Here is a 27,472-nt window from a genome sequence, read left to right as displayed (position 1 = left end):
CAGAAAGGGCAGGCATAGTTGGGCACTCAACACAAACTTAGTTCTACTAATCCCATCACACTAAAAGATTATGGCAATGGGGGCATCAGAGGAGGAAGATTCTGGTGAAAGCAAAACACAACAGGATAAAGGACACATCCCACCAATGGTATGTTATCTTCCTTGTGATTGTGATTTTTACATCACATTTTTATGTTGTTACATATAAACAGCAAATAAAGTATATGGCTCCATGCACACTGGAGCTCATAAACTGCAGTTTATTGGAGTTTGGGCATTATTTTTAAAAGCCCATAAACTCCACTCTATGTTAGCCTATGTGTCCATGCACACATGGACGTTTTTCAGCTTTAACCACTTTCAGACCGGACCATTTTGCTGGTAAATGACCAGAGGTCTTTTTACACTTTGGCACTGCGCTGCTTTAACTGGTAATTGCGCGGTCATGCAATGTTGTACCCAAACAAAATTTGCGTCCTTTTCTTCCCACAAATAGAGCTTTCTTTTGATGGTATTTGATTGCCTCTGCGATTTTTATTTTTTGCGATATAAACGTAAAAAGACCGCAAATTTTTAAAAAAAATGATATTTTCTACTTTTTGTTATTAGAAAAATCCAATAAACTCAATTTTAGTCATACATTTAGGCCAAAATGTATTCAGCCACATGTCTTTGGTAAAAAAAAAGTCAATAACTGTATATTTATTGGTTTGCGCAAAAGTTGTCACATCTACAAACTAAGGTACGTTTTCTGGAATTTACGCAGCTTTTAGTTGAGCCCATTGAATATTTTATTTTTTTGCCTCAAGCGATTGAATAATGACAAAAAAAAAATTTTTTATTTTTTTTTACACAAAGTTGTCACTAAATGATATATTGCTCACACATGCTATGGGCGTATGTGAAATGACACCCCAAAATAAATTCTGCTGCTTCTCCTGAGTATGGGGATACCACATATGTGGGACTTTTTGGGAGCCTAGCCGCGTACGGGGCCCCGAAAACCAAGCACCGCCTTCAGGCTTTCTAAGGGCGTAAATTTTTGAGTTCACTTCTCACTACCTATTACAGTTTTGAAGGCCATAAAATGCCAAGATGGCACAAAACCCCCACAAATGACCCCATTTTAGAAAGTAGACACCCCAAGCTATTTGCTGAGAGGCATGTTGAGTTCATGGAATATTTTATATTTTGCCACAAGTTGCGGGAAAATTACAAACTTTTTTTTTTTTTTTTTTTTTAACAAAGTTGTCACTAAATGATATATTGCTCATGCATGCCATGGGCATATGTGAAATGACACCCCAAAATAAATTCTGCTGCTTCTCCTGAGTACGGGGATACCACATATGTGGGACTTTTTGGGAGCCTAGCCGCGTACGGGGCCCCGAAAACCAAGCACCGCTTCAGGCTTTCTAAGAGCGTTACAGTTTTGAAGGCCATAAAATGCCAAGATGGCACAAACCCCCCCCAAATGACCCCATTTTGGAAAGTAGACACCCCTAAATTTAGGGGTACACTAGTGAGACTAGGTAATAAATGGCGGGTGCCCTGAAACTATAAAAAAATAACTAACCAACCAGCGTCACCTGTAACAGTTATATGGTGATCACTGGTGAAAGGGTTAACTAGGGGGCAATTAGGGGGCTTTATGCGGTAGTATATGGGGGTCCCTGGCGCTATAAAAAGCTGCAGCGAACCTAAATACCTACCTGCCTAACTAGCGTCACCTGTGACACTAATACAGCGATCAGAAAAACGATCGCTTATTAGGCTGGGTTCACACTGGAGCGATGCGGGAACGCCACGAATGCGCGGCGGGTTCCCGCATCGCATGCCTCCCGGCGGCAGTTCACACTGCCCTATGCGAACTGCTGGGAGTGTCAGTGAAATGTTACTGACACCCCCAGATCAGTTCGCATATCGCAGTGCGATCTGCAAACTCGGATCGCATGGTGTGAACACCCATGCGATCCGATTCTGCTGCGGGCCAAAAAAAGGGTCCCGTGCGAATTTGCGGCGGGTGCAGCGGGTGCGGCGGGTGCGGCGAATGGCTGAACTCGAATCGCACAGAGATCGGATGTGATTTGCACTGCAGTGCGGTGCGAATCACATCCGTTCTCATAAACCGCTGCAATGTGAACCCAGCCTTAGTGACACTGGCGACGGGGGGTGATCACGGGGTTAAACCTTTATTGGGGGGGTTAGGGGGGTACCTTAGAACTAAAGGGGGCTAACCCTAACTGCCCTAACAGTTATTAGTCACAAATGACACCCGCCGGGTGATCAGGGGGTTAAACCTTTATTAGGTAATAAATGGCGGGTGCCCTGAAACTATAAAAAAATAACTAACCAACCAGCGTCACCTGTAACAGTTATATGGTGATCACTGGTGAAAGGGTTAACTAGGGGGCAATCAGGGGGCTTTATGCGGTAGTATATGGGGGTCCCTGGCGCTATAAAAAGCTGCGGCGAACCTAAATACCTACCTGCCTAACTAGCGTCACCTGTGACACTAATACGGCGATCAGAAAAATGATCGCTTATTAGGCTGGGTTCACACTGGAGCGATGCGGGAACGCCACGAATCCGCGGCGGGTTCCCGCATCGCATGCCTCCCGGCGGCAGTTCACACTGCCCTATGCGAACTGCTGGGAGTGTCAGTGAAATGTTACTGACACCCCCAGATCAGTTCGCATATCGCAGTGCGATCTGCAAACTCGGATCGCATGGTGTGAACACCCATGCGATCCGATTCTGCTGCGGGCCAAAAAAAGGGTCCCGTGCGAATTTGCGGCGGGTGCGGCGGGTGTGGCGGGTGCGGCGGGTGCGGCGAATGGCTGAACTCGAATCGCACAGAGATCGGATGTGATTTGCACTGCAGTGCGGTGCGAATCACATTCGTTCTCATAAACCGCTGCAATGTGAACCCAGCCTTAGTGACACTGGCGACGGGGGGTGATCACGGGGTTAAACCTTTATTGGGGGGGTTAGGGGGGTACATTAGAACTAAAGGGGGCTAACTCTAACTGCCCTAACAGTTATTACAGTCACAAATGACACCAATGCAAAAAAAAAAAAAAAAAAAAATGACATTGGTGTCACTGTGACTGGGGGGCAGGGGTAATTGGGGGGGTGATCGGGGGGTAAAGGGGGGGTGTGAGTGTGCCTGGCATGTTCTACTGTGTGTGTAGAGTGTTGGTGCAACTCACCGATCCGCTCTCCTCCGTGTCGGAACGAAAAATACCGACACGGAGGAGAGAATACATCACTTCCTCTCCTGTGTTTACATTACAGGAGAGGAAGTGATGTCACCGGGGATTTCTATTCGTCGGGAGCGATCGCGAGGGGGTGGCCATGAATGAATGGCCGCCCCCTCGTCCCGGATCGCTCCCGGACGAAAACCGACCGCTGCAGGCACCGGGCGGGGGCCCGATCGGGCCCCCGACCCGCGGGAGGCAAGGGACGTACATGTATGTCCTTATGCCTGCCCGTGCCATTCTACCGACGTACATCGGCGTGCGGCGGTCGGCAACTGGTTAATGAGCAGTGGAGTTTATGCACTTTTTTCTGAACGCCAGAAATTTGCGTTCAAAGTGCCATTTTCACCGCAAAAAAACGACAAACGCTGATAAACGCTCATAAGCGCTTATAAACGCTCATAAACGCGCGTTAATTAGTGTTCGGCATTCTATTTTTTTCAATGCATTGTGGGAGTTTGGAATGTACTGTGGGATTTTTGGAGTGTCCTCTGTGTATTTTTATTGAAAACGCCCATAAACGCTAACGCTAATAAACGCTCATAAACGCTAGTACAAAACGCTGTTAAAAGCAAGTTTTTCAACCAGCGTTTTCTGCCAGCAATCTGGCATCCAGAAAAAGCTTTTTTGAGCTTCAGTGTGCATGGAGCCTATAAGTGAAATAAACAGTGACATGAAAAAGATTGTCAGAAAATAACAAAATTCCACTTCATATAATCATAATGGGAACATAGCAGAAATAACAAATACTTTGGGAAATCATAATGAGAGCAATCCAAAAATTACAAATACATTAGGATCCATTTAGGGTCCATGCACATTAGGAGCAGTAAAAATGCCAGAAGCTCTTGCAGAAAAAGCAGTATAAAAAGTGTTCAGAGTAGCTCATATTGTATATTGCATATTATAAGAGCTTAGGAGAGTTTTGTGGGCATTTGCTTTTACAAGCATTTTTTCCAAAACATTCCCTGCTGCTCATTTTTCAATATACACTTGAAAATGAAAATGCTCGTAAGTGCTGCTTTTAGAAGCATTTAGGAGCATTAAGCTGGGTTTTCTGCCTTAAAGCTCCTCTCAAAAACATAATCCAGAAGGGTTTTTTTTTTCTGCCTCTAAACGCTGAGCTTAAAATGGAAGTAAACCCTTCCAAACAACTTTGACCTACAGGTAAGCCTAGATTAAGGCTTACCTGTAGGTCCAAGTAATATCTCCTAAACCTATATGGTTTAGGAGATATTTGCCCGAAAATGGGCACCGCTGTCTACGGCGCATGCGCCGTAGACAGCGGCGCGCAGGCGCACTAAATGCGGCAAGTCCAAGAATGGATTTGCCAAATTTGTCTACTCCCGTGCGCATGCGCGGGAGTGACGTCATCGCGGCTCCGGCGAATGGCAGCGTCGGAGCTCCGAGACGCGACTCCCGTGCGCATGCGCGGGAGTGACGTCATCGCGGCTTCTCCGCTGTCATTCGTCGGAGCTGCGAGAGACGCCACAACCAAGATGGATGCGGCGGACTACAGGTGACAGCGGCGACTTCGCTGGCTCCTGCGTCAGGTAAGTGACACATAATGAGCTACTATGCGATGCATAGTAGTCCATTATGCTTTACCTTTGCAGGGAAAAAAAGAGGAAGTAAACCCATCAGGGTTTACTTCCTCTTTAAAGTATGCCTCTAAATGTCCTAATGTGCATGGACACATAAAATATCATTGAGCTGCATCTACAGGCAGGAGAAACAAATACAAAACTCCAGAAGAAGTAAAAAAAAAAAAATGTAAAACACATTGTTCATGGACCCTGACACTGTTGGGAGGTGTTGAAACATGCACTTTTTACCATAACACAATAGTGTAAATTAGGCCATAATAAAGTGAAAAGCCTAAAGTAGTAAAAATCATATGATGTCCCATCTTCTCATTTAATACTGTAAAGCTAACTACCCCCTTTTAAGTACACAATGGGGTTTATTTACTAAAGCCGGAAAGTGCAAAATCCGGCTCACTTCTGCATAGAAACCAGTTAGCTTTGAAAACCAGCTTGTTCTATTAAGCTTTGGTAATAAAACCTGGAAGCTGATTGGTTTCTATGCAGAAGTGAGCCTGATTTTGCACTTTCCAGCTTTAGTAAATAAACCCCATTATGTACTTAAAAGTGGGGTATGCCTGTATACATGGATTGAAATTTCCATCCCTGTATGGCCATTACCTTTCATGAGAAGCCAACCTATCAATCGACTTCTCATCAGCGCATGCAGCCAATCAGCTGCAGTATGAATCAGTGTATACTGAGTAGTCCCACACACACAGCACACCAGGCGGCTGGTGAAGTTTTTGGATGGGGGGGCGCCAGACCCCGCCCATCACGTTTGGCCCATCCCACTTCTCATAAACCACACCCCTTATATAATCCACCCAATCCGTCCCCTGTATTCCACTTCCTTCCACCCATAGTATTAAAAATTCTACAGGTTGCATCTTTTACGTTATAGAGGAGGGCTAGAATTATTGATCTCAGTCTACCGATCGCGGCGATACCTCACATGTGTGGTTTGACCACCGTTTTCATATGCGGGCGGCCGGGCACAGTACTCACGTATGCGTTCGCTTATGCACGCAAGATCGTCGGGACTGGGTGCTTTAAAAATAATTTTTTTTCTTATTTATTATATATATATATTTTTTTAAATGGTGTCACTTGTAATACAAAAAAGCATGACAGGTCCTCTTAAATATGAGATCTGGGTCAAAAAGTCCTCAGATCTCATATTTACACTAAAATACAAAAAAGGTTTATAAAAATGTCTTTGCCAGCAAATTAACTGTGAGTAACAACAAGCAACAGAGCAGACCATTACTATGCACTTTGCTGAATAAGAATACCGCATGGCATGATGTGATCCTCCTGCAAGAAGCATTAAATTATTTGTTTCTTTTACAAATTGCTTATTGCTCTAATAATAATTCCTGCACAGCACACAACAGAGAGTGGTCTAGTAAAGGCTTAGGCCGGCCGGGGTGCATTTGGTAATTAATAATTATTTGTAAATTAATTATTTAATTTTTTTCCCAGAGACAGCAATTATGCCACTCACCTCACTGTCTTGCAGCTCCGCTCGGGCTGAGGAACGGAGCTGCCGACGTCACTTCCGGGTTTCGTGAATCAGCCGAAATCCGGAAGTGACCTGCCTGTCTTTGAATGACAATGCTCCCGCCCGTAGAATCACAGTGATTTTACGGGCGGAAACTAGTCGGCATTCTACAGTGCGCCGCACTGGCGTTCTACAGTGTGCCACAAGGCGGGTTTCTACAGTGTGGCGTTCTACAGTGCGCACGCAAGGTGGGTTTTTAACCTGCAAATGAAGCGCCATGGATGCAATCTTGTGATTGCATCGATGTGGCGCTTCTCATAGTGCACTGCGGCCGGCGCCACAGTACACTATGTTGAATTGTTAAGTGACGTTTTTTTTAATGTCTTAAATGGCCCGTTTTTTTGTTTTTTTTTACTTTTCTTTTTTTTACTTTTTTTTCTTTTCTTTTTTTTACACTATGGGAGGGGGGGGGCGGCGCCCGGGTGACCCCTATGGACGGGCCGCCACTGCAGCACACACCGCAGGGATGGGTCGTTTAGCCATCTGGCTGAATAAAAAAAAATAACCCACGGATGGCCAGTTTAACGACCTATTCAGAATTGTCTGTTTTCCTGTAGTAAAACACATGAATTTTACTACATAAAAAAAATTCACTATATCCTTGAATGCTGCACTTGGCATGCTGTTCCATACATTGCATGGTCCTTCCCACTGTACATTGTATAATTCTTGGTCACTGCACTTTGAGCATACAGAGTGGAGTGGTCAAGAGTACTTAATGCACAGCACAAAGATACATGTAATGTACAATCATGCATACATAATTTAAGAGTACCTTCTCTTTAGAAACTTCATAAGGAAAAAATAACAAATCTGCTTCTCCTTAGTATTGCTTCCTAAGCAAATATTCTTCCTTGCCCAAGAAACGTCCTGCCTTCCCACAAAAATTACCTCACAACAAAATTTCTAATCAGACCTCAGAAGCAGTGGCACTTGACTCATAGCAAAAAGAAGTCCCCAGAGGTTTATCTTTGGCAATGTGTCATGCAACACATCAGAGCAAAGGAGTCACTTGGGAGGGGTCCCCCAGTTCTGCACAACAATGCTTCTAGGCTCTGTACAGGGAAGGCACTTAACTGTTATGGCGCGCCTGCATAGCTCAAAGTGACAATGATCCTTGATTTTACAAGGACTCCTGCATATCAGTCATGTGGGGGTATTGCTCACCCAACACTCTCCGCCAATAAGGTACCGTGGGTCTGATACCCATCACCTTATTGGCTGAAAGGACAGGCACTGCTATTGGGCCCCCAGCAGGAAGCAAGAAGAGACACACAGAGAAAGCATGGAGGACACAGCTAGCCACTGCCTGACCCCTCACCAAGATGGGGGAAGTGCCAGTCAGACAGCAGGTGGGTGGGGGCTGCATTTGATGGCACAGTGGATGCATTTAATGGGCACAGTGGCTGCAATTGATGGGCACAGTGGCTGCAATTGATGGGCACAGTGGCTGCATTTGATGGGCACAGTGGTTGCATTTGATGGGCACAGTGGCTGCACTTTATGGGCACAGTGGCTGCATTTGATGGCACAGTGGCTGAATTTGATGGCACATAGGCTGCATTTTATGGGTACAGTGGCTGCATTTTATGGACACAGTGGCTGCATTTTATGGACACAGTGGCTGCATTTGATGGGCACAGTGGCTGCATTTGATGAGCACAGTGGCTGCTTTTGATGGGCACAGTGAGGCTGCAATTGATGGGCACAGTGCCTGCATTTGATGGGCACAGTGAGGCTGCAATTGATGGGGTTTTTTTTCAGCTTGTTTGCTCCCCCCAAAAAATTTGAGTACCAGCCACCACTAGTAATGATGAATATGTCCAAGATGACAATAAATATGGAAAAAAACTAACTGCCAAGGTTATTTTGCACTAGTAACAAGTCATATCATATTCTAATATATAATATCGTATCAATATTTATCATTTTAAATTCATCAATAACGTTTCAATCTGCCATTGAAAACCATCCATCTGAAACTTAAAATAAAAAATAAAACTCTTGCAATGCAAAATTTCTCAATAAACATGAATACAGAGCAGTGCCAAAAGCAATATAACAGGCCCCATGAATTTCAGATCCTTATAGAGCTTTTGATCTAATAAAAACCTGATAGAGGTTACTCGACAGATAGTGGCAGATGATTATTTAATTTTATGCTAAGATAATCTTTAAGCTACTGTATTTTGGCATGCAGCAAAACTACAGTATAGAAAATGTTGCACATAATACATACTCCATCTGTTACATATATACAATATTTATACATCCTTTAAACAAGAAAAGGAAAAAACCCTTCCACCTGCCTTCCCAGTGATCTGGAAAAGCTGGTTGCCTGCACTATGATAGCCTGGGAGCTGCGTTTTTATACTTTAGAAACAGCTGTCTAAAATGTAATGTGGGGGGGCGGGAGGACTCTCTGTCATTATCAGGGGCAAGTAATCCTGTTTTCCACTTTCTTGTTTAAAGCAAAAGACAACCAAATAAAAACAAGTAAAAAAAAAATGTCTCCACATATATATATAAAAAATAACTTTTTTAACTTCAAGTTGTACCTAACTGGACTATTTTGACACAGACCACTTTTAAACACACACACACACACACACACACATATATATATATATATATATATATATATATATATATATATATATATATATATATATATATATACATATATACACATATATATATATATATATCAGAAATACATGTATACTGATGTGTCTAGCTGTGCCAACTAAAAATATTAACTCTATATATATATATATATATATATATATACATATTCCAATATAATTTATAGTACTGCCAGTGACTGATCACCAGAAAGTGCAAGTGCCCCACATAAATAAAAAAAATATATATGCAAAGCGAAAAATTTAAAAATCACAAAAAATAAAAAATACCGAAAGAATGCTTGTGCAAATTGTTACTCTCAGTCCATAAAAACATCATAAACAGTCTGTGCCACCGTAAAAAAGATGTCCTCAGTGAGTGATCACTTTAGTGCAATAATAGCTTATCTTTTTAAGTGCTTCTATATCCACCAGTAAATGTGACTTCACCACCACCTAGTGCAATGGCCACTCACCAGATATACCAAAATATGTGCCTTTGGTTCATTTAGGATAACCACTCTGTTACAAGATGGATCCACCAGCAGCCTTTCCAAGTGGCGTGTAAATACTCGTAATTTTAAAAAGGTTACAAAAACATACAGTTGTAGTCAGAGTCTTCAAGCGGGAAATGCGATACTCCTAAGAACCAAGGCCTGAGGTGTGCCTTGGCCTAGCTGGTCAGTATGCCTGAGAAGAGGGCATACCCTGAATGTAAGAATAAGAACAAAATACTATGAGAATGTATGAAACTGGGGAACGGGTGGGTGGGAACTCAGAAAACCTACCAACACTGGCCCTGAGAGAGGAGGAGGTTTAAATAGCCCTCTCAGGCTCCTCCTACAAATACAGGCTGGCCTGCGGCCAGCCTTCAACTTGTAGTCAGAGTCTTCAAGCGGGAAATGCGATACTCCTAAGAACCAAGGCCTGAGGTGTGCCTTGGCCTAGCTGGTCAGTATGCCTGAGAAGAGGGCAAAAAGACACAAAATTTAGGTGAAGAAGGGAAGGTAATGAACCATCACAGATAAAGGTGTGCTCCCGGACGGCAGCAGTACGTATCCAGAAAGTAACCGGAAAGTGTTCGCAATGGTAAAAGAACACCCCGACTCCTGACTTGGCGATGAGAAGGAAACCCCCTATCGAACCTGTGACACTACTCTAACCCAACTGCACATCCTCTGAAAGATTGAATTTGAGCCGGATGCCCATGACACCCAGACCCGAGAATGAACTGCTTGTGAAATGAGAGGATACGAGAGGGGAATGGAACAAGGCCTGGCCCGAGGAAACCCCTGCAAAGATCGCGAAATACACCAATGAACACCAGTGAAATAGACCAGAGACATCCCCCCCCCCCCCAAGAGGGTGAGTGGCAAAAAGACCACTAGCAGGAGTGCGAAAAGCTGGAAACCTGATGGATGTGACAGAGTAAGCAGATAAGGCCCATGCACCATGGCAATAATGCTGTCAACCTGGAGAAACCATACCGGACGCAGGACCCAGGTCCCACCGGATACGATCGGGTCATGGTACAGCCTGAACCCAACAACTGGGACAGAAACCTGAACCAAGGAGGGCCAAACTCCCTCCCAGGGAAATAGTCCCCATGGCATGATACAGACATACCCAAGCCCCCCCTACTTGGAACAAGCTGGGGATCGGAAAAGACGACTGGACTGATGTCCCTAAGTGGAACTCCAGGCAATAAGTTCAAACAAGATCAGAGCCAAGAGTGGAATCCAAAACCATTGTGACATCTGCCCAACCTAGCCCCCAAGGACCGTCACGGGGAACGTGGCTTAACAAACGCCCTGAGAGACACTATATATCCCTGGGCAGTAGCCAGGGCCTCAGCACAACAGGACATCAACTGAAGAAACATCTTTTTTTTTTTTTTTTTTTTTATTTATTTATTTTTTTCGCTTCCGACCCAAGGGTGAGCCCAGTGGTGAAAAGACATCAGCACCAATCAAGTAGCCCCCAACAATGGCCGGGCTGAAGGAAGTGATAGCAAGCATGGATGATATCGGTATGGATGCCAGGACGGCCCAACCTGAAACACAAACTAGAGAAATGACAGACAACCAGACATGAGAACCACAATACCCCCCCTGCCTAACTAAGAATGAAACATGAGCAGAAAAGCCAAGACCACTGCACGTAAAAGAACCTGACGGACGGACCCCCACCCAACATGTAAGTGGTAAGTGAGCCCGAGTAACCTGCAGTGCAGAGGCAGGTAATTAACTGAAAACTCAGGGCTAGTGTACCCACAGGCAATGGTGGGTAGTCGTATAGATGTGGTGACTGAACATGCAACGTATGACGTATGGTATACGGGCGAGAAGATTGAGGACAACAATCAATTAATAAACGAAACCTCAGCCCGTATGGATCCATAGACGTGACAGATCCTGACGTGTGAGCCCTAGCTACCTGACCCAGGTACAAACATGACACAGACACGATGGGACATGACAATCAACAAAGACGAACGACTACCAGAGTATGCCATGAGTGAAGCACGCCCCTCTGAGAAACTCTGAGACTGAACACCAAGTCTGAAATACCATGACAGGCATATTGGCAGCAACATAAAGACAGAAAACGCTGAGACAGAAAACGCTGAGACAGACACACAACATGCCATGATGAAAAAACCCATGACAGAAGACGCTGAAACTTAATGCTGAAGCAGAAACGTAGTGACAGAAACAGAGGCAAAACGCAATGACAGCAACAGCCAAGACTGAAACGCTGTGGCATAAATGACATGCCAGAAATCCTGGGCCAGAAATGCTAACAGAAAAACTGTGACAGCGACGCAACAGCAGAATCCTAGTCAGAAATGCAAATCCCGAAAACACGCTGAGACTGAATGCAAAGACAGAAATCCTGGTTCAAAAACGCCACAGCAATCCAGGGGCAAAACGCTATGACAGAAGTCCTGGGCCAGAAAGCTACGACAGACATGCCGGGGCAGAACGCTATCACAGGCATCCAGGGCAGAAACGCTTTGCCAGACATGCTGGACAGAAACGCTATGACCGAAAAGCTGGACAGACAGCTATGACAGTAATGCTGGACAGACCGCTATGACAATAACGCCGGACAGACTGCTAACAGGAGATGCTGCACAGAACGCTGTGACGGAAATGCAGCGCAGAATGCTGCGACGGAAATGCAGCGCGGAACGCTGTGACGGAAATGCAGCGCGGAACGCTGTGATGGAAATGCAGCGCGGAACGCTGTGACGGAAATGCAGCGCGGAACACTGTGACGGAAATGCAGCGCGGAACACTGTGACGGAAATGCAGCGCGGAACACTGTGACGGAAATGCAGCGCGGAACACTGTGACGGAAATGCAGCGCAGAACGCTGTGACGGAAATGCAGCGCAGAACGCTGTGACGGAAATGCAGCGCAGAACGCTGTGACGGAAAAGCCGCACAGAACGCTGAGACAGAAACGCTGCGACAGAAACGCTGGACAGAACGCCGTGACAGAAATGTCACGTGGAGCTCAGGCGGGTGGGGAGACCCGCCACGTGGAGCTCAGGCGGGTGGGGAGACCCGCCACGAGGAGCTCAGGCGGGTGAGGAGACCCACCACGTGGAGCTCAGGCGGATGGGGAGGAGGAAACCCGCCACGTAGAGCACAGGCGGGGGGGACCCACCACGTGGAGCTCAGGAGGCCCACCATGTGGAGCTCAGGAGGGGGGTCCCACCATGTCGAGCTCAGGAGGCCCACCATGAGGATCTCAGGCGGGTGGGGCGGAGGAAACCCACCACGTAGAGCACAGGCGGGGGGGGGGGGACCCACCACGTGGAGCTCAGGAGGCCCACCACAAGGAGCTCAGGGGGGGAGGGGGAGACCCAACACGTGGAGCTCAGGAGGCCCACCATGAGCAGCTCAGAGGGGGGGGGGGACAGTAAGGGCTCGTTTTACATTTGGAAGGCAGTAAAACTTGGTTGAGATGTGTTTTTACTACACCCCTCCAACCACTGATGTAGTGTATGTTCATTTCAATGGTCCTAGTGCATCAAAAGTACCAAAAAGGGTGAATGCAGCAATTGGCAGAGCATAGCATGGCAAAGCCGAAGCGCATGGTACCGCATGGTCAAGGACTTTGAGCATTTCTCATGTGTAGGGAAGCCCATTGAAGTGAATGGGCAGCACAGCAACACGTGCATGCTTACTTGCACCTGCATTGTGTGAATTGAGCCTAAACTAGCAGGTACAAGGAATGCCCAGGAGCTCAACATTTATTTTCCATTATAAGAAAGCAGAATAAAGCCATAAGGAAGTCACGAGTCATTCCTCTGCAGTTACTTCCCTGCTGTACTATCATTTCGTTTTCATTCCATTTTCAGTCCTCAATCCTCAAAACACTTTACCAAGTAGAAAACTGAAACAGATGGAAATGAATGTCAGAAAATTACTGGAAGGATAGAAAACTTCATTGTAATATTCTTCTGGACAATCAGACCCGCACTGAGAAATTCTTGACATGCTTATTATAAAAATATAACTCAAGGAAAGAAAACATCTAAATTGGCTGCAGCAATCGACTTGCTCTTTGATGTTATTTTATTTTTGTTGCTAATGAAACATTCTTGCCCAGGAAGTAGGTGCGAGGAGGAGGACGCAAACACCCCCCCCCCCCATGAGCGCCGGGCGGCTGCACCCTGGCCACCCAGAGCCGAGGGGAGATCGCAAGGCGGAGGACCACCGCCCACCCCCCTCCCCCGGTGGGAAACCGGGGGAGGGGCGGACTGCACGCAGGAGAGCTGAGGGAGGGGAGGATGCGGGCAAAGAACGGCCGATCACCTCCCCCTGGCAGGAAGACCGAGAGGACTGCCTGCTGGAGAGCTGAGGGAGGGGAGAGTGAAGGACGGCTGAATCAGCCGGTGTACTGCATATGTGGCGGGGGGGCGGCGGCGCGACCGTTTACCTCCCCCGCCAGGAGAACCGGCGGGTGCACAGCACACTGTGGGGGGGGGGGCCGGCGCGGCCGATTACCTCCCCCTCCCCCCCGCCAGGAGAATCGGCGGAACACGGCATATGGAAAGGGGGGGAGGCGGCGCGGCCGATTATCTCCCCCTCCCCCCCACGAGGAGAAACGGCGGGTGCTCCGTACCTGCGAGGGGAGAGGGGGAGGCCGACTATCTCCACCTCCCCTCACCAGGAGACACATATCCGAGACCCACCAGGCGTGCGGCTCCCTAGTGGAATGATGCCTGGAGAGCGGAGCTGGTGGGCGACCCCCAGGCAGGTGGCTCCCTCGTGGAGCCACATTCAAGGGGAGTAGTTGAATACCCCCCCCAAGCGAGGCGGAACATAACGAAAGGACACCCCCTCCCCCCAGCATGAGCACCAGGAGAAGGGGGCGGGCGGCACGCCAGCCAGAGCTGTGGATGGTGAAGGGAGGAAGTAGGACGGATGGATGAACCGTCCCCCCCCCACACCCGAACGCCGGGGGAAACAACCGCCGACGGCCGCCACCCCCCTCCATGCTGGAACATGGTTAAACAAAAAAGGGGGGGGGGGTGACGGCAGGGCGGCCACCACAAGCCAGTGGACCCAGGGAGGCAGGCGGCCGACTGCTGCTCTGAAAAGACATGCTCCCCCTCAGAAAACCTACCAACACTGGCCCTGAGAGAGGAGGAGGTTTAAATAGCCCTCTCAGGCTCCTCCTACAAATACAGGCTGGCCTGCGGCCAGCCTTCAACTTAACTTGCATGCTTCAGTACCCCCCAAGCCGGCACCAAGCTATCCAGCCATGTATATGGAGAAAGGGATCTTGATCTATCACCTAGTTTGTCCCTGTGTCTCCGTGTAGCGGCTTGCGTTCCAACAGAGGCGTGCGTTCCAAACAGCGGCATGCGTTCCAGGCCTCCCTTCCGCTAGCCCGGAAATTAGGAAAATATTTTCCAGCAGCCTCTTTGCACCATCAGGTTGGGGGCTGCTGGGAAATATTTTCGTCATTTCCAGTCTAGCGGAATTGAGGCCTGGAACGCACACCGCTGTTTGGAATGCACGGCGCTACACAAACAGCAGCGTGCGTTCCAGGCCCCACTTTCACTAGACCGGAAATTACAAAAATATTTCCCAGCAGCCCCCAACCTGATGATGCAAAGAGGCTGCTGGGAAATATTTTCATAATTTCTGGGCTAGTGAAAGTGGGGCCTGGAACGCACGCTGCTGTTTGGAACGCACGCTGCTGTTTGGAATGCACGCCTCTACACGGAGACACAGGGGCAGACTAGGTGATAGATCGAGATCCCTTTCTCCATGCTCAGAAAGGCCGCAATGCAATGTAGTGGTTATCCTAAATAAACCAAAGGTGCATATTTTGGTATATCTGGTGAGTGGTCATTACACTAGGTGGTGGTGAAGTCACATTTACTGGTGGATATAGAAGCACTTAAAAAGGAAAGCTATTATTGATCACTCACTGAGGACATCTATTGTACTGTAAGAGGAGTATACCGCTAGCCTTTTAATTCATTTTTCACTTTGCATATATATATATATATATATATATATATATATATATATATATATATATATATAATAATAATAATAATAATAATAATTATTATTATTATTATTATTATTATTATTATTATTATTATTATTATTATTATTATTATTATTTTATTATTTTATTATTATTATTATTATTTTATTATTTTATTATTATTATTATTATTTTATTATTATTATTTTTTGTTTTTATTTATGTGGGGCACTTGCACTTTCTGGTGATCAGTCACTAGCAATATTGTAAATGATAGTGGAAGATGTTTTCATAGAGTTAATATTTTTAGTTGGCACAGCTAGACACATCAGCATGAATTTATTTATTTATGTTTTATATTATATATATAAATGTTTAAAAGTAGTATTTATATAGCAGTTAGCGCAATCCACATATTTTAAATAATTTTCTATTATCCTATCCACTGGGTGGTATATATTTGATTGCAGCAAACCAAGGTATAGATTTATTATAAGTTGTTTGATTTGCATCGGTAGCACAATTTTTTTTATATTCTGACACAGAGCACTGGACTGTGAATGCACAAAGCAGCATTTTCACTGAGAGAGAAACGTATTTGAAGCCTATCTTACAGTACATTGTAAGGCTCCATCCCTTTAAAAATAAACTATGTTAAAGTTTTACTAAACCTAAAAAGTTGTTTACCTTAATGCATTGTTTGCTTTAAGGTAAAAAAGTTTTCAGTATTTATGATTCCCCCCTTCCCTGTGTGAAGGGGAAAAGAGGGGAGAAGAGATCAGCGATGTGCATGACTGCATCTATTCTCCCCTCTTTTTCTCTTTACACAGCATTCAAGAATCAGCAGAAGCCATTGGCTCTTGCTGCTGTCAATCAAATGCAGTGAAAATAAAGGGGGGATCTAGGTACACACAGGTTGGGAGCTCGCAGACTACGGTCTCCCCATAGCCAGTGGCTGGCTATGGTAGTCCCAAAAATAAAGAGGAGGGGCCAATATCTCCGCCGGGGACTCCAGAATAGGAGGATCGGAGCCACTCTGTGCAATACCACTGCACAGAGGAGGTAAGTATAACATGTTTGTTATTCAAATTTTTTTAAAAATCTTTGACTTTAGTAACACTTTAAGGGTTCCAAAATGCACATATAAAGAAAAAGGCTAGCTTTATACTCCTCTTACTCCTGCCTTCCACATTGATGGCCGTAAAGTCACCATACTTCTCAGATTCCTGGAAAATTTGGAGCAGGCTAGATACTGTGAGCAGAAACCATTGTGAGGGCAAGATTCTAGATGCTCTGTATTCCCAAGGCTCTAGAAGCAATGTGACATCATCCAATAATTTGGAGTTAGGCGTTGTCTGTAATCTGATTAAATAGAGTTTTCACTGTGGAAAACAGAGATCGATAAAAAAAAAATAGGGGTTCTTACCCTTACTCACTCACTAAAAAAATATGTTTTTATTGTTGTCCGTGTCCTTATTGGAGAGATTTTTTCCTTGCATTCTTGATTGTCTGATACCTGTCAAATTAAGTGGAATTTAAAGTGCACGTGAACCCAAAAATAAAACTTTCCTAGTAGCAGCTTATGCTTAAGCACCAGCTTTTGTAATACATGCTTTCACTTGTGCTTTTTATAATATTTGATACTGCCCGTAAGGCACTTCCTGCCCTAGCGTGACAACCCTTCAATGCCATGTTTTTTTATGCAAAAGCTACATTTTCAGCTTAGGAGCTAACTCCCACTGGGGCAACATGACAAGGACGCTGTTGTCTACAGGATTTGGTCCTTCATAATTTTTTTAAACAACTTTATTGACAAAAGAAATACTCTAATTCCACATCTGTTCAACACACACAGGCGAGCACCTGGACTTGGAAGCATCTAGATTCAGTAAAAATCCAAAATCTAATTACAAGTATTAAAAAACATTTAATCAAAGAAGAGCATACTTACATCATTTATATTAGAACAATATAGGATTTTTAAAATAAGGTTTTAGTAATACCTTTAGGGCCCATTCACACCACAAAAATGTCTTCCAAATACGTTCCAAATGCATTTCTGCAAGTACATTTTCAATGTGTTTTTGATGCGGGTCTGGATACATTCCAGATGCTTTTTTTATTCTTTATTCCTGTTTTTTTCCACTTTGCGGGGTATCTGGTGTGTTTTTGATGCATTTTTGATGATTTTTACTGCGTTCCAGTACAGTTCTGTGCAGGAAAAAAGCTACATTTTGCACTTTTTTTTCTGGAACTGAAAAGCTCTGAAACACACTGCCCTGGGGAGAACTATGCATTGGAATCCATATAAACTAATTTTTATACTTTTTTGATGCAGAAAAAAAAGCACTGCACTGCATGTGGTTTGAATGATCCCTTAGGGAAAATCTTCAAGATAGGCACACAAATAGCAATACAATTTGACAAAGGTCCTAAACCTTTTCCACGGTATCCAAAACTCAAAAAAAAAAAGTTTTGGTTGGAGTTATGCTTTTATTATTGTTTTCATGATTTATTTATTTTAATCTTTTACAGCTTACAAAATGTTTAATATACAATCAAAAATAAGAACTGAAAAGGCCAAACAATCCTGACCGTTGATCATGCTGTTTGTCTCATGTAAGGTCAATACGTTTTGGCCATTAGCGTGGCCATCATTAGGACACTAATAACCAAAACGCGTTGACCTCACATGGATTCCACAAATATGTGCTGTGGCTGTTCCCGCAATCATAGGATTCTGAAAAGTTGAGAAAAAGTCCTGTGAATGCATTTTTTAGTTTTTACAACAGTATTTTAGCTTGCACAGTAAAGAGACCTAATTTAGAGTTGGTACAATTTTTGTCTGGCATCACCTTAAAATGGTTCAAACCAGACACAGTATCTTTTGCAAATATACTGAATAATCAAGATGATGATCATGATGTTGATAGTAATAATAATAATAGTAATAATAGCAGCATTAAGGGTTATTGATTAGCAATGCTTCTTGCAATGCCACAAAAAATTGATAGAGCTTTTGATCCAATTTGTAAATTCAGTTTAACAATAAATGGAATCCAAGGGGTTGAGATCAAATTTGGGATTCCCAGTGAATTGAAACTGTTTGAAATTGTAAAAAAAACTGCCACAAATATGACCAAGGACTAATGGTGTCTAAAATGCTGTGCAATATCTTTTTGCTGTAAAGCTTAAAAAATTCTGAACGATATTATTTCTATCACACAGCCAGCGCTATTATTATTGTTATTTAGTGAAATACATTGTTTGTAGTATGTATTGTGGTATGTCATTCATTTAAGTACAGAGCTTTAAGGGTTACATTATTTTTCTAAATCTAGTGGTTTTCTGTGAAAATCCTTATTGCCATCAGAGGGGATTTTCATTGAAAGACTTCGGATTTGCAGCTTATACCCCACAGACTGTAAGCTCACAGACTCAACAAATGTAGCCATGTGATGTGAAATATTAGAACTAGTGATGGCCGAACGGTTCGCCCGGCGGTCGTTTCGCGGCGAATTTCCGACTTTCGCCGTCCGCGGGTTCGAACGCCTTTTTCCGTCGTTCGCCCCGGCGGACTTACGTGTTTAATGTATACAAGAACTTTAACCTTTCGTGACACGTTTATCATGTGTTACAGGACAACCAATTGAGACATGACAGCTCATGGACACTTGGACATTCCCCCTAACCTATAAATACACCCGATCCGGTGGCCATTTTACATTCTTTCTTCTGTCACTGTAGGGAAAGGATCCTGTGTGGAGTAGGGACAGAGAAAACGCTAGCTATTTGGTACACAAAAGTTCTTTTCAGGACTGGTATAGGTGTTAGGTCAGCAGCCTGAGTTTCTTTTGTCAGTTTAGATAAAGGGACAGAGCGCTGTATGCTGCTATTTTAGGGACAGCTCAGCCAGATTAGTCTTTCTTCATCATCATCATCATCATCATCATTAGCTGTTACTATCAGGTCCACAAAAGAGCTGTTCCAGCTAATCGTTCCAGCCTACTCTTTTTTGCCAATTTGTATAGGGACAGGCAGGAAGCAGTGTGTCAGGCAGTGAGGATAATTTTAAAGACTTGCTGTTACTATTAGTTCCACAAAGGTTCTTTTCAGGACTGGTATCAGTGGTACGGTAATAGGCTTGTACACGTATAATATTCTTTCTTCCAAATATAGAAAGAATATTATACTTGACTGCTGCCCTTCTGCTGCAGTCTGCTAATCATTCACAACTCACTTGTTCCACAAAGCTCTTTATCAGGACTGGTAACTTGGTCTGTCTAGGGTGCTACGGTACATAGGCTTGGGTGCGGTACAGTCTGCTGTTCTGTAAGGACCGCTATCGGTCCACAATACATAGGGTTGCCGTGCACTACTGCTGACCGCTGCCCTATACTGCAGCAGTCCTTCAGCGGTATAGGGACTGACGCACAGTCTGCTAAACACTAATACACAACCTGCTTGGTCCACAAAAGTTCTTATAAGGACTGGTAACTTGGTATAGGGTGCTACGGTACATAGGCCTGAGTGCAGTACAGTCTGCTGTTCTGTAAGGACCGCTATCGGTCCACAATACATAGGGTTGCCGTGCACTACTGCTGACCGCTGCCCTATACTGCAGCAGTCCTTCATTGGTATAGGGACTGACGTACAGTCTGCTAATCACTAACACACAACCTGCTTGGTCCACAAAAGTTCTTATAAGGACTGGTAACTTGGTATAGGGTGCTACGGTACATAGGCCTGAGTGCAGTACAGTCTGCTGTTCTGTAAGGACCGCTATCGGTCCACAATACATAGGGTTGCCGTGCACTACTGCTGACCGCTGCCCTATACTGCAGCAGTCCTTCATTGGTATAGGGACTGACGTACAGTCTGCTAATCACTAACACACAACCTGCTTGGTCCACAAAAGTTCTTATAAGGACTGGTAACTTGGTATAGGGTGCTACGGTACATAGGCCTGAGTGCGTTACAGTCTGCTGTTCTGTAAGGACCGCTATCGGTCCACAATACATAGGGTTGCCGTGCACTACTGCTGACCGCTGCCCTATACTGCAGCAGTCCTTCAGCGGTATAGGGACTGACGCACAGTCTGCTAAACACTAACACACAACCTGCTTGGTCCACAAAAGTTTTTATAAGGACTGGTAACTTGGTATAGGGTGCTACGGTACATAGGCCTGAGTGCAGTACAGTCTGCTGTTCTGTAAGGACCGCTATCGGTCCACAATACATAGGGTTGCCGTGCACTACTGCTGACCGCTGCCCTATACTGCAGCAGTCCTTCATTGGTATAGGGACTGACGTACAGTCTGCTAATCACTAACACACAACCTGCTTGGTCCACAAAAGTTCTTATAAGGACTGGTAACTTGGTATAGGGTGCTACGGTACATAGGCTTGAGTGCGGTACAGTCTGCTGTTCTGTAAGGACCGCTATCGGTCCACAATAGATAGGGTTGACGTGCACCACTGCTGACCGCTGCCCTATACTGCAGCAGTCCTTCAGCGGTATAGGGACTGACGTACAGTCTGCTAAACACTAATACACAACCTGCTTGGTCCACAAAAGTTCTTATAAGGACTGGTAACTTGGTATAGGGTGCTACGGTACATAGGCTTGAGTGCGGTACAGTCTGCTGTTCTGTAAGGACCGCTATCGGTCCACAATAGATAGGGTTGACGTGCACCACTGCTGACCGCTGCCCTATACTGCAGCAGTCCTTCAGCGGTATAGGGACTGACGTACAGTCTGCTAAACACTAATACACAACCTGCTTGGTCCACAAAAGTTCTTATAAGGACTGGTAACTTGGTATAGGGTGCTACGGTACATAGGCTTGAGTGCGGTACAGTCTGCTGTTCTGTAAGGACCGCTATCGGTCCACAATAGATAGGGTTGACGTGCACCACTGCTGACCGCTCACCTATACTGCAGCAGTCCTTCAGCGGTATAGGGACTGACGTACAGTCTGCTAATCACTAACACACAACCTGCTTGTTCCACAAAAGTTCTTATAAGGACTGGTAACTTGGTATAGGGTGCTACGGTACATAGGCTTGAGTGCGGTACAGTCTGCTGTTCTGTAAGGACCGCTATCGGTCCACAATAGATAGGGTTGACGTGCACCACTGCTGACCGCTGCCCTATACTGCAGCAGTCCTTCAGCGGTATAGGGACTGACGTACAGTCTGCTAAACACTAATACACAACCTGCTTGGTCCACAAAAGTTCTTATAAGGACTGGTAACTTGGTATAGGGTGCTACGGTACATAGGCTTGAGTGCGGTACAGTCTGCTGTTCTGTAAGGACCGCTATCGGTCCACAATAGATAGGGTTGACGTGCACCACTGCTGACCGCTGCCCTATACTGCAGCAGTCCTTCAGCGGTATAGGGACTGACGTACAGTCTGCTAAACACTAATACACAACCTGCTTGGTCCACAAAAGTTCTTATAAGGACTGGTAACTTGGTATAGGGTGCTACGGTACATAGGCTTGAGTGCGGTACAGTCTGCTGTTCTGTAAGGACCGCTATCGGTCCACAATAGATAGGGTTGACGTGCACCACTGCTGACCGCTCACCTATACTGCAGCAGTCCTTCAGCGGTATAGGGACTAAGAGTTTTGTCACAGGGTCATTTAAAAAATGACATGCAGAGGAAGAGGCAGGCCCTTCCGCAGGGGTGGTAGGGGTAGGGCAGGAGCAACAGGCTTGAGCCAAAGTGGGAAGTTGCAGAAGGTGCGTTCAATTACTTTAAAGGATGCACCAGACTTGGTTGAGTGGCTCGCTCAGCCTTACTCTTCTGCACCCTCCTCATCCTCTCGATCTGCACCCTCTTCTTCACTCTCTGCTATGTGCACCCCCAAAGACACTACCACCAACAACACGACCACCACCACCACCACCACATACCTTCCGCTTGAGTCACTGGAATTATTTTCCGATCCATATCAAGAGGACATTTCTGATGCGCAGCCACTCTTGGTATTGGATCAGGAAGAGGAGGTAGCAACAAGCGCTACTCAGCAGTCTGACGCCAGTACCCAGATCAGCCCAAGGAGGAGGTTGGTCCCCGGTGTTGCTGCCTACTCTACTTATAGCGGTGGGGAAGGTGACGTTGATGATGACGTGTCTAGTGATGTCACGTGGGTGCCCACAAGAGAGGAAGAGGAGGGGAGTTCAGAGGGAGATATGGACCAGCAGATAGGGAGGAGAAGCAGCAATGACTTACATTGCACAGCAGGGACAAAGCAGACTGCAAATGTATCAGGAGCGAGTCATCGACCATGTACGGTCACATCTGGCGCTCCCAGGACACCGGCACATGGCTCCGCAGTGTGGGCTTTTTTTAACGTGTCCGCTGCTGACAATAGCGTTGCCATCTGCAATCTTTGCAGTCAACGCGTTAGTCGCGGTAAGCCCAATACTCACCTAGGGACGACCGCCTTAAGAAGGCACATGAGCAGCCATCACCGAGCCCAGTGGGAGCAACGGAACACACAAAGCCACACTGCAGGCTCTCACCGTCCAGCCTCGTCTTCTACTTCTCCTTCTCCTCTCTCCTCACAATTGTCCTCCACTCCACCTTCCATCACGCCAAGCTCACATTTTTCTGCAAAAAGGCAGGCTTCCGTGGGCCTAATGTTTGAGCGTAAAAAAATGATGATGCCGGATAACCCTCTTGCCCAACGGTTGGCGGCTGGCTTGTCAGAACTCATAGCCCGCCAACTACTGCCATATAAACTGGTGGACTCGGAGGCCTTTCGCAAATTTGTGGCCATTGGAACACCACAATGGAAGGTCCCAGGAAGGAAGTATTTCTCAGAGAAGGGCATCCCAGAGCTATATGGCCATGTTCAGCGGCAAGTGAATGTATCTCTGGCACACAGTGTCGGTGCCAAGATACATCTGACCACAGACACGTGGTCTAGCAAACACGGGCAGGGAAGGTATATCAGTTTTACTGCCCACTGGGTGAACCTTCTGACGGCCGTCAAGCATGTAACCCGTGGCACCCGTGTAGATTTGGTTTTACCGCCACGGATTGCATGCAGGCCTGACTCTTCTTCTCCTCCTCCTACTCCATCCTCCTCCCTCTCCTCCTCAGCTGCCTCCTCCTTTTCCGCTGCTAGCGTCTCTTCCACTGCACCGCCCAAGCTCCCCAGAACCTATTCCACATGCCAGGTGAGACGTTGCCATGCCGTGCTGCGTCTGTTGTGCCTGGAAGCAAAGAGCCACACTGGCCCGGCACTCCTTTCAGCTTTGCGTTCACAGGCAGATGAGTGGCTAACACCGCTCAATTTGACAGTTGGTAAAGTGGTGTGTGACAACGGTGCCAATCTGCTTAGCGCATTGAAACAGGGCAAAATCACGCACGTGCCGTGCATGGCACACGTCTTAAACTTGGTCGTGCAGCGATTCCTTGTCAAATACCCTGGGGTCCAGGACATCTTGCGGCAGGCAAGGAAAATCTCGGCCCATTTCAGAAGATCTTACACGGCCATGGCTCGCCTTGCTGACATTCAGCGGCGACACCATCTGCCGGTCAGACGTCTTATTTGCGATTGCCCGACGCGATGGAACTCAACCTTCTATATGCTTGATAGGCTGCTCCAGCAGAAACGTGCAGTTAACGTCTACCTGTATGAACTCTGCGAAAGAAACGGTTCTGGGGAGCTGGGTTTTTTTTCACCGCGCCAGTGGCTGCTCATGCGCGACACATGCAGACTTCTGCGGCCATTTGAGGAGATCACCAAACTGGTCAGTCGCAGCCATGGCGCCATCAGTGACATGGTACCTTATGCCTTCTTTCTGGAGCGTGCATTGCGTCGTGTCATTGATCAGGCTGTGGAGGAGCAGGAGCGGGAAGATGAGGAAGTCGCAATGCTGGATGAATTCCCAGGGGGGGCTACTCTATCTGAGACAAGTCAACAACAGGAGTCTGATGAGGAGTCAGAGGAGGATGGTGCCGGGGCGGATGAGCAGGAGCAAGAAGAGCATGCTTTAAACCTTTCTGGGATCCCTGTTGTGCGAGGATGGGGAGAGGAGAATGAAGAGGACGACATTATCCTGGATGATGAGCAGGAGCCAGGCCACCACACCGCTTCCACTTTAGTGCAAATGGGGGCCTTCATGCTCCAGTGTTTTAATAGGGACCCCCGTATAAAAAGCATGAGGGTCAAGGACCAGTACTGGGTGGCAACGTACTTAGACCCCCGGTACAAACACAAAATGGCGGAAATGTTACCGCCGTCGCAGAGGGCTGTCAGAATGCAGCACTTCCAGGCCTTGCTTCGAGAAATGCTGCATTCTGCTTTTGCGTGCGCTGGCAGAGGAGCAATTCCCACTCCCAGAGAAGGATTTGCGGGTACCAATCCAACAGCGCCTGCAAGAAGAGGCCGGTTTGAAGATGTGTTGGTGACTTCGGATATGAGGTCATTCTTTCAGCCGACCCATCGACAGGTGTCATCCGGATCCAGCATCAGGGAACGCCTAGACCGTCAGGTGTCCGACTACATTGGGTTAACGGCCGATGTGGACGCTCTGAGGAGTGATGAACCCCTAGACTACTGGGTGGGCAGGCTTGACCTCTGGCCAGAGCTTGCCCAATTTGCAATCGAACTGTTGGCTTGCCCCTCATCCAGTGTCCTGTCCGAAAGGACGTTCAGCGCAGCAGGGGGGATTGTGACCGATAAGCGTACTCGCCTAGCTCACCACAGTGTTAACTACCTCACATTTCTAAAAATGAATGAGGCATGGATCTCGGAGGAATTCAACACATGTGATCAGTAGACCATGTATATGTCTATAAACAATTTTTGGAATCAAGCACACAGACCTTCTTAATTCATTTGGCTCACTTCCCTGACCCAAAAAAGCACACCGTACTATATGCCCCTACCCTCCTCTTTGAAGAGGTTGAGCGGTGTCATATTTCTACTGGGGCTGCTTATTATGAGGGGTTCCCACCATCCCTGTGCTGTGCTGACTTCCTCCTGGGTGTTCTTATTATGAGGGGCTCCCACCATCCCTGTGCTGTGCTGACTTCCTCCTGGGGGTTCTTATTATGAGGGGATCACACCATCCCTGTGCTGTGCTGACTTCCTCCTGGGGCTGCTTACGGTGCTGCTGTCAGCGCTGTATGTCACGGAGCTGCTGTCAGCGCTGTATGTCACGGAGCTGCTGTCAGCGCTGTATGTCACGGAGCTGCTGTCAGCGCTGTATGTCACGGAGCTGCTGTCAGCGCTGTATGTCACGGAGCTGCTGTCAGCGCTGTATGTCACGGAGCTGCTGTCAGCGCTGTATGTCACGGAGCTGCTGTCAGCGCTGTATGTCACGGAGCTGCTGTCAGCGCTGTATGTCACGGAGCTGCTGTCAGCGCTGTATGTCACGGAGCTGCTGTCAGCGCTGTATGTCACGGTGCTGCTGTCAGCGCTGTATGTCACGGAGCTGCTGTCAGCGCTGTATGTCACGGAGCTGCTGTCAGTGCTGTATGTCACGGAGCTGCTGTCAGCGCTGTATGTCACGGAGCTGCTGTCAGCGCTGTATGTCACGGAGCTGCTGTCAGCGCTGTATGTCACGGTGCTGCTGTCAGCGCTGTATGTCACGGAGCTGCTGTCAGCGCTGTATGTCACGGAGCTGCTGTCAGCGCTGTATGTCACGGAGCTGCTGTCAGCGCTGTATGTCACGGAGCTGCTGTCAGCGCTGTATGTCACGGAGCTGCTGTCAGCGCTGTATGTCACGGTGCTGATGTCAGTGCTCTGTATTACGGTGCTGCTGTCAGTGCTCTGTATCTCCTGCACCCTCTTGTTTGCCTACCCTGGTCCCTGACCTTCCCTCTCCTCCATTGCCTTCATTAGCTCCATAGTCCTGAATTGTCAGAACAATTTCCCAAATAAAAAAAAAATGCTTGTAGTTATCGATCCCAAATTCACCTCATACATGTATTATGCTATTGTCCAGGTGGTGGGACTACGTGCTACCCCCTAATAATTACCCCGTGGCCGCAAATTCGACCTAAAGGTTTGCGAAATTCGCCTCCCATTGAAGTCAATGGAGCCCGCGGCGAACGGTCGTTTTCGCGAACGTTTGTGTCCGTTCGCGTTTCGCGTTCGCGAAACGTCCCGTCGGAAGTTCGTCCATCACTAATTAGAACTAGAGATGAACAAATAATAAACAATTCCACTCCTTAAGCAATTGACCTGATCTGATCCAGTGGTATAACTCAAGTGGTTGTAATCCACAGGTTATATCGCTGTTTTGTTTTTTGTGTTATTTTATGGAAAATTTATTAAAAACAATGTATGCATTTCTGCTTAAATATCATACCAAAAGGGATGGATTTATAATAAGGAAGGGCAGGGAGAATGCTATTATTATTATTATTATTATTATTATGCCTCTAGCATCTTTTGGATTTACTCATTCACAATGTGTAAAAAATATGACATATGAAAAAACCTTTGAAATTACCAAATCATCTTTCCATGTTAAATAGCTTACTAAAAATGTACTAAAATGGAATCCAAACAGTTATCTGTCTAAGTCTATCCTGCACTTGGTTTCCTCTTCATATAGAAACCATGTCTAGGGTTAAATATAGGGTATTAATGTGCATACATTTCTGTACTGAACATCCACAGGGAGTGATTATAACAAAAACATAGTCTAAAGACAATCTATTATAGTTAATCATGTTTTTAGTTTTTTTAGGTCCCTAAGAAAAAACAAAACATAGCGCAAACAGCAATACTTATCTGCAATCTGGTTATGTCCCCTACAATTCTTTTTTTTAACTATAGGATGTCCGAGGTTGACTAGTTGCAGGGAGAAGGGAGAGTTATATTGTTTCAAACGTATTTTCTGTCTTTGTAAACTAACAAGAAACTTTGTTTCCTTTTCCCTCTAC

The 27,472-nt window shown here is 46.1% G+C and overlaps 1 protein-coding gene across 4 annotated transcripts in view; it reads right to left on the bottom strand.

Annotated features, from left to right (window-relative positions):
• The window catches only part of KCNH8 (potassium voltage-gated channel subfamily H member 8), a 780,884-nt gene that overhangs the window by 647,879 nt on the left and 105,533 nt on the right, over positions 1 to 27,472 (bottom strand). The gene's annotated exons all lie outside the window — the stretch shown is intronic.

The sequence above is a fragment of the Lithobates pipiens genome, unplaced genomic scaffold (assembly GCF_037356315.1).
Source record: "Lithobates pipiens isolate NorthernLeopardFrog02 unplaced genomic scaffold, aLitPip1_a1.2 Scaffold_19, whole genome shotgun sequence".
NCBI classification, from domain to species: Eukaryota; Metazoa; Chordata; class Amphibia; order Anura; family Ranidae; genus Lithobates; species Lithobates pipiens.
The sequence above is the reverse complement of the archived record's forward strand: the minus strand, read 5'-3'. Positions and strand labels throughout refer to the sequence as shown.